The sequence below is a fragment of the Mus caroli genome, chromosome 12 (assembly GCF_900094665.2).
Source record: "Mus caroli chromosome 12, CAROLI_EIJ_v1.1, whole genome shotgun sequence".
NCBI classification, from domain to species: domain Eukaryota; kingdom Metazoa; phylum Chordata; class Mammalia; order Rodentia; family Muridae; genus Mus; species Mus caroli.
Genome location: NC_034581.1, coordinates 31,741,104 through 31,750,101, shown reverse-complemented (window position 1 = coordinate 31,750,101; position 8,998 = coordinate 31,741,104). Strand labels below are relative to the sequence as shown.

General features: G+C 39.8%; 1 long non-coding RNA gene across 1 annotated transcript in view; it reads right to left on the bottom strand.

Moving 5' to 3' along the window:
• LOC115032800 overlaps positions 1 to 1,457 on the bottom strand; it is a 44,802-nt gene extending 43,345 nt beyond the window's left edge. Inside the window, exon 1 of the long non-coding RNA XR_003838438.1 lies at positions 1,155 to 1,457. This is a non-coding gene — a long non-coding RNA (uncharacterized LOC115032800). The remainder of the gene's footprint in view (positions 1 to 1,154) is intronic.
• Positions 1,458 to 8,998: the final 7,541 nt, after the last annotated feature.

Here is an 8,998-nt window from a genome sequence, read left to right as displayed (position 1 = left end):
AAAACACCCACGGAAGGAGTTACAGAGACAAAGTTTGGAGCTGTGACGAAAGGATGGACCATCTAGAGACTGCCATATCCGGGGATCCATCCCATAATCAGCCTCCAAACGCTGACACCATTGCAGACACTAGCAAGATTTTGCTGAAAGGACCCAGATATAGCTGTCTTTTGTGAGACTATGCCAGGGCTTAGCAAACACAGAAGTGGATGTTCACAGTCAGCTATTGGATGAATCAGAGGGCTCCCAATGGAGGAGCTAGAGAAAATTCCCAAGGAGCTAAAGGGATCTGCATCCCTATAGGTGGAACAACATTATGAACTAACCAGTACCCCAGAGCTCTTGACTCTAGTTGATATGAGGCAGAAGATGGCCTAGTCGGCCATCATTGGAAAGAGAGGCCCATTGGACTTGCAAACTTTATATGCCCCAGTACAGGGGAACGCCAGGGCCAAAAAAAATGGGAATGGGTGGGTAGGGAAGTTGGGGGGAGGGTATGGGGGACTTTTGGGATAGCATTGGAAATGTAATTGAGTAAAATACATAATTAAAAAATTAAAAATTAAAAAAAAACAATCCTGGGACCCATGTTGCCCACAGTCACAGGTTGGCAATGCCAGGTAGCACTTCCACCTCAGCCATTTCCTAAGATTGACCTTGATGTTGGCAGTGGAAGCAGAGACTAACCATGGCATCCAGCCCTTTCTTCACTAGTCATTCTAAGCAAATGTATCAACTCTGAATCAGGGGTGGACTAATGATAATTATAAGCAATAGAAACTATCTAAGGTTGGGATGGTACTTTTTTAAAAATATTAGATCAATATCAGAACAGATTTGAAAGGGCAACTAGCTACTACAATAAACCAGGTTACTAAATATGTCTTTAACACCTCATTGGTAGAAAGAGAACCTAGAAATTGTCCTTGGTTTTGTAATATTACTGGGTAGGCATATTTTAGAGTCAAAAGCACTCTAACACTAACACTTTGAGAGCTGATAATGACAAGCCAGGGTCACCCTAGTGCTGTGAATTCTAAGTTGATGTTTTGTTCATGAGTAGCCATGTATTGCATGGCACCAGGGTGACTCACGAAGCACATGGACAACAATTTGAAAAGTTCAGTGGTAAAATAAAGTTGATGAGTATTTACTTTACTTAGAAGTGATGATGTCAGCGGTGACCTTAACAACAGTCGATTCCGTAAACCGCTCAGGGCAAAGCTTGGTGACAGGAAGGTGAAGAGGAGGCAGAGATTTCCTTTTCCGACAATATTGGCAGAGTAAATATCCTGAAACTCTATCATGCTATAAAGAACCTAAAAGAAGATGCAAAAGGAAAAAAAATGGTTTTAGGGCATGTCTGAGATGGAAAGAGAAGCTATAATAGTCATAAACAGTATTTGGCTTTTTTTTTAGAGAGAGAGAGAGAGAGAGAGAGAGAGAGAGAGAGAGAGAGAGAGAGAGAGAAAGGGGGGGCATGATGTTGCTGTTGCATGGGGGAGGAAATGGAGAGGACCTTGGAGGAGTTGGGAGAGGGAAAACCATGATCAGAATACATTGTGTGGAAATTTTTTTCCAGTTTAAAAAAAAAAAAAAAAAAACAGAACTCTGGGAGGAGTTAGCTGAGAAAATGGTGAGCTTTGATATCCTCTGTTAGGTCCTGTGACTTACAGCTGCGATCTTGGCATAGGAAATGATAGTTCCGCAAATGGTACAAGCCCTGGATATGCCTTCAGTGACAGCGTGGACTAGAAAAATAACAATATAATCTGCCTTGAATGAAGAATCAAACCAACCCCCTCTCCAGCTCCCAGGATCTCGTCTAGCAGCCCTGGGTGATGAGGTCCAGGTTGGTTCATTCTGAGAGTTAACTTGGCTGCACTGACATGCACTCTCATAGCTGGTAAAGCGTCATTTCTGCCTGTGTCTATGTGGTACTTCTAGAGGAAACTGAGAAGTAAGTCCACACACTTTGCAGGTGTGTACTGGTGAGGTCTTAGATAGAATACAAAGGGAGAAGATAGGACAATGAGCACCCCGTCCTCTCCTTGCATGTTACAGTTCTGCAGTTTCAGCTTTGGGACCCTGGGTTTGCTCATGGTTGTCAGTCTTGCAGCCTTGGTCAGAGGTGAACTATCAGTCTCGTGGATTTCCTAGCCTGCATCTACTCTACTGTTCAATGTGTCAGCATTCATTATGGCCTGAGCCATTTCCCTTAGTGAAGCTCCTCTCATCCCACTGCCTGGACAGTCTCAAACAGGTACCAGCAACCCCGGGATTGACAATTTCTTAACTACCTATCTGAAAACAGAAACAATACTTTTCCCTAGAAGAATTAACTGTCAAGTCAAACTTCAAAGAATTTTCTTGTATAAATTCCCAGCATGATTCGGGAACTTAAGGTAAAAAAAAAAAAAAAAAAAAAACAACGCAAACCAACCAACCAACCAACCAACCAACAAACCAAGAGAGAGCCTGGGTATTAAAATGGTCACAGTCATAAATTGACATTAAAAAAAAACATAAAATTTTTTTTTTACAAAACCAAGTGTGAAGAAGAAAGCCATGATTATGAAGCTGATTGTCTCGTTCTGATGAAAAGTAAAAAGTAAGCTGTATATCTAGTAGTGAAATGTGTACTGCTTAGCCTGTTAGACATCACTAAGAGGGAAGAAGCTGCAAGCTAGATCTGAACTAACTGCCAAGAGAGCACAGAAAAATATAAGAATTATAAAGGCAGCAGAGAAACATGAAGGATGTTTAAAATATGTCAAATCACAATTTCTCAAATAAATACCAAAGAAATGGTAGAAATATAATTCTGGAAAGGACAAATATCTGGGAAACCTGCAAATTTCAGAAAAATTCCAGATGGTACAAATCTCAGTGAAAAAGATCCACCTTCCCTAAACTATACAACAAAATAGAAAAATGTATTTTAAAATAAATTTTTATTTATAAAATTATATATTATATGTATACAGATATAATTTTATAAATAATTCTATAATTGTATGTATATATACATATATAGGCATATATACATGTATAATTATATATAAAAATTATATATACATATCATATACACACACATATTTGAGAGAGAAAAAGAGAGCCAAAGAGGGGTTGTTTATATAGAAAGACATTGAGAAAAAAATTACCTCCAAAGAAACAAAATGATAGCTGAATAATAGCAAAAATGTTTGAAGTCAGAGACAGTAATGAAACTGATCAAAATTTATCTCTGTCATTAGAAGTATAAAATTGCCTTTAGTTGAAAAAAATTAAAAACCAAGAAAGTTTATATGGAGGTTTTAAATGGTAGCTTAATTAGAAAGCTTGTCCACCATGCCTATAAGCCTTGTGCTTGGTCCCTGGTACTGGATCCCCAGTACTGCATATACTGGGTGATCCCCAGTACTGCATATACTGGGTAAGGTGATGCACACCAGTAAGTGCTGTGCTTGAGAGGTGAGGTGGAGGCAAGAGTCAGGCTCATCCTAGAGACCAGTCTGGGCTTCAGAAGACACGATATAAAAACTTAAACATACACAAGCAAATTGCCCAAAGAAGACCTCCCAAAGGGAGCTTTAAAAATACAGCAAGTCATGAAGAATAAACCAATAAAGTTGTAAATGTCAGGAAACTTAAACAAATAAAGCCTGTTCTGACAGTCTGTTAATTTGCATTTCCATGTAACAACAAGTAACAAGGCATTTCATGTAACAAATGTAGTACCTGAAGAATACATGTGCATTAGCTCCACAAATATCTGGGATTAGCTCCTGATCCAGGTCTCAGCCAGGGACAAAGCCTACCTTCCTTCATGGGTAGGGGGCACCAAAGAAGGCTGTGTTTCCAGGGTCATGCAAGTTGTTAGCAGAATTAATGTCCTTGATGCTCTAGAAATGCTTTAGATGCAGGCTCACTTTCGTTCTGCACAACCACTCTATTCCATGGACCTTGCTGCAATATGATGCTTATCTAATGGGACCAACAAAGACAGACGCTGTCCCTCAATTCTACAGATGTTTCTAGAATGACATCCATCATCCTTGTCATACAAGGTGACCTATTGAAGGGAGTGACATGCTATTGTCTTTGCGGGACTCTGTTGCTTAGGGGCAAGGCTTGCTTTCTCCCCCTGCACGCAGGTGGAGGATGCCTTCTGAGGATTTGATTCTTTTTTTTTTTTTTTTATTTTTNTTACATATTTTCCTCAATTACATTTCCAATACTATCCCAAAAGTCCCCCATAGCGCCCCCCACTTCCCTACCCACCCATTCCCATTCTTTTGGCCCTGGCATTCCCCTATATTGGGGCATATAAAGTTTGCAAGTCCAATGGGCCTCTCTTTCCATTGATGGCTGACTAGGCCATCTTTCGATACATATGCAGCTAGAGACAAGAGCTCCGGGGTTCTAGTTAGTACATCATGTTGTTCCAACAATAGGGTTGCAGATCCCTTTAGCTCCTTGGGTACTTACTCTAGCTTCTCCATTGGGAGCCCTGTGATACATCCAATAGCTGACTGTGAACATCCACTCCTGTGTTTGCTAGGCCCCAGCATCGTCTCACAAGAGACAGCTATATTTGGGTCCTTTCAGCAAAATCTTGCTAGTGTATGCAATGGTGTCAGCGTTTAGAAGTTGATTATGGGATGGATCCCTGGATACGGCAGTCTCTAAATGGTCCATCCTTTCATCACAGCTACGAACTTTGTCTCTGTAACTCCTTCCCTGGGTGTTGATTCTTGAGTCATCACAGAGGATAGTAACCACGGAGGCTGGGGAAACAGAACTGGAATCTAAGTCATGGGTAAGTCACATTTAGAGTTAAAGTGTGCCGGAAGTCCTTGAAGGAGATACAGACAGGAGCACGTTAGCTATAAACCTGCATTAAGCATGAGCCCAAACTACAAAAGATTGAAAAAAAATGAATTAAAATACATAAAAATACAAAGACACAAAACAACTTTGGAAAAAAATTGAACAAAGTGAATGTGTCTATACCATCAGATAAACACCATGACAAAAATCAAGTTGATTATATCATTAATTTAGAATTCTATACATTAAGTTGTATAATAAAAAAGAAGCATGTCAAAAGAATTTTCAAGTAATGATCAGTACATTTGAAATAGGTAAAACAGAGGGAAATCACTAAAATGTAAAGGACTATAAGGACATGAACGGTATACTTGACCATCATAATTAGAGTTTAAGAATAAACCACAGAGGGCTGCAGAGATGGCTCAGGGCTGAAAAGCCCTGGTTGCTCTTCTGCAGTACCTGGGTTTAATTTCCATCACCCACCCGATGGCTCACAACCACTCTAACTTCAGTTCGGGTTTTTGACACCTTCTTCTGGCTTCGGTGGGCACCAGGCATGCTTGTGGCACAGACATATATGCAGTCAAAACACCCGCACACAGAAAGCCAAGAAAACAAAAGAGGAGAAAGCACGAAACAATAAGCAACCTCATTATTGTCAAGTACACATGGCTCTTTTTATTATTTAGAGGTACACAAGCCATGCAGTAGCTGTCAAAATTAGTTTAGCAAACATTAAAGGGTTGATGAGACTTACAGTCTTGGGGCTGCAGAGATGGCTTAGTGGTTAAGAGTATTGGCTGCCCTTACAGAGGACTCCAGTTCAATTCCCAGCACCGACTTGGCAGCTCAGAACTGTCTGTACCTCCAGTTCCCGAGGAGCTGACATTTTCACACAGACATACATGTAGACCAAACATCAAACGTACAATGAATAAATAAATAAGTAAATAAATAATTACAGTGATATCAAGAGTAAGTTTAAAATAACAATAATAATAATTCAATAATCAATAATAAGTGATCATGAAATAGTTTATACATTCAGATATGTTAGGACACACTTGTTTCATACTAGTGTAAAAATAGTTTTACACTAATTGTGTTTGTATGTGTGTATGTGTGCATGTGCCTGTGTGTGTTTGTGTGCGTTTGTGTGTTGGGGGGAATCACACACATGTCACAGTGAACATGTGAAGGCCAGAGGACAAGCTGTCATGATCTGCTCTCTCCTACCCCTGGGGATTGAACTCATGGACTCAGATGCAGCAGCAAGCGCTCTTACTGGTACACTGATCCTTTTTGTCTCACCAACCTGAGAATAGTGCTTTAAATAATATACAGATTAAAGCAGAAATAAAAAGGAATATAAACTTTTAGAACTAATAATTATGAAAAGTCCTATCTATTAAGACATGTAGGATTAAGGTGAACTATTATATGAAATTTATAACATTTCAGAAAAAGCTGAAAATTAATTAAAACTAAGTGTAAGAAATCGACTGAAAATATTGAAAAATAAACGTGAAGGAAAAAATGCACAGACAAACTGCAAACATTTGAAAAACAGAAAATAAAGGAATAATGACACTCTACATGGCCATATTTGCTTCTTCAGACAAAAATTATAGCTATTGATTAAACTGACCAAAAAACAGGAGGAAAAGATACCAACAATGTTGGTCACGTGTAAAGAACCATTTCAGAAGACAGAATCAAATAAGTGGGTAGTGCAGGTGTCCTGTTCCAAAAGTCAAAGGAAATCCAGCAATATATTCACACGTGAACAGTACTAAGTTACCCTCATATAAAACCAAAAGGCTAGTTAATGGTTTAAAACCCCATGTATGTGCAAGCAGGAGTCAGGAGAGGTTGAGGGAGACAAGAGTCACCACAAACCAGAAAACAGACTCCAGAGACCAGTACTGAGGTGCAGATCTAATTATTGCACTGCAGTTGGTGTCGCCTTTGAACCAAGGAGAACCGACAAGAGCTATGGAATAGCCAACCATCCCACTGGAGCTCTGGGGAGGTGTCAGGCTGCCAGCATCTGAGGGGACTTCCATAAAGACAGGGAACCAGCACCCTCCCCGTTCCAGACCCATTCTGAGGTTCCACTAGTTTATTAGGATCCTCTGTTTTGTGTCACATGGTATGCCAGCAGACGTGGGTACTCTACTATTAGAGTGGTATGGGAACCTCCCTCATCACCTAGGCCCTACTCAGGGGCTGCAGCACCCACAGATGTATGTATGATCTAATAAAATAATGGTAAAACCATAAAATAATTGTGTTCGCTAGTTTTATGTCAATGTGACACAAGCTAGAGTCATCTGAGAGGGGGGAACCAGAATTGAGAAAATGTCTAAAAAATAAATAATGCTTAATTTCATCACTAATGAAAATTTAAAACATAATAATATATAATCTATGATTCCCATGTTCTGGTTTTTCATAGGAAAAATACATGATAATATTATTGAGAATGTGAAACTGGCCTTCAGAAATATCTACAGAGCCAAACCACCACAGTAATCTTCAAGAGCCAGGCTGGGCTTGCTAACCAAAGATCAATGAGATTAGTCTTTGTTGAGATTTCTTCTTGGGAAGAGGGTTAGAGGAAGGACCTGCTACCTTGCCTGAGTATCCAAGTTTTTCCTCACTGTAGGTGTTTTTTGGTCTTTGTAAAGGCTAGATGATACGGGTAGGGTAGGATGAGGGGATGAATCTCTATCTACACAGCTATGGGAGCCATCCATGCAGTGTATAGTCCTTTCAGTGTTCCTGCTTTGAAATTACCATGCTCCTGACCAGAGCCCCTAACCCAAAGCTCTGTATCTTTGATAAGTTCATTTTTTTTCCAGAGTGAACTTTCGTAGACTTACACCTTTGTCTACTATGGGGACCACAGGAGGAGGGGGTAGACACTGTTTATGCCTCCCAACGAGAATAATGTTAACAATAGAAGAAAATAAATGTTTGCATTTTGATAATGGAGATAGAGCTCAGAATAGTCATTCTGGAAACAACATTGATGTACAATCTATTTATGACATCATGAACCAAAGCTGTTCTGAATCAACATAGGCATATTTCACACATTTGATCAGGATAACAGCCAACAAAACCATAGAATTCTGATGGTATAATGGAGTTTGCAAACCTACGTTATATGAAGTAATTCATGGACTGTTTAGGCAAATGTAACAGAAGAAAAGCAAGGGCTGGAGAAATGACTCAGTGGTTAAGAATATTTGCTTCCCTTCCCGGGGACCTGAGTTCAGTTCACAGCATCAATGGGAGGCAGCTCACAGTCACCTGTGACTCAAGCTTCAAAGGATCCAAAGCTGTCTCTTACCTGCACTTATATGACATGCACACACATACATGTACACACTAAATATAATTAATTAGATGAAAACAAAAGCAAGCTAAACTCACAATTACTTTTATCTGGGGCATGGAGAGGACTGAAAATTAGAACACAACGTTATTTTAGATACAATTGTTTTGTTTGTTTGTTTGTTTCTACACAGGGTTTCTCTGTATAGCCCTGGCTATTCTGGAACTCACTCTGTAGACCAGGCTGGCCTCAAACTCAGAAATCCGCCTGCCTCTGCCTCCCAAGAGCTGGGATCAAAGGTGTGTGCCACAACTGCTCATAAAGTTATCTTAAAAACATTGCCAATGCTTTGTTTCATAAGCAGATCAGTGGATACATTTTAATTATTTATGGTATTGCGTTCACTTTCTTTTACACATATGAGATATCTTACAATTGGTAATTGGTAAAATGGTGGTTGGAGGCATGGTATTTTGTTGGCAGATAGTTGGGCTTTAAAAGATGAGGAGAGAAATAACTAAAAGCAGAAAAATCAGAAAGGGGTCTCATTTTTTAGTAGAAAAGTTTACATGTGTTAATTTGCTGAAAATCCAAGGGCCAGTTCAGAGCAGACAGGGTAGTTGGTGCATTGGGTGGGTAAGGATATAGGGGCATTGCATGGTGGTTTACTTTTGTATCGCCTTCAGCAGGTTAAGGAAATGAAGCAGGTCCACCCTCAGCCCATGTGGGCAGCCATATCCACTGCATGAAGGAAAAGACAGAGGAAGGAGAAAAGTTTCACTCCTAAGAAAAGTTTCTGTCTTCCCTCCAGCAGTCACA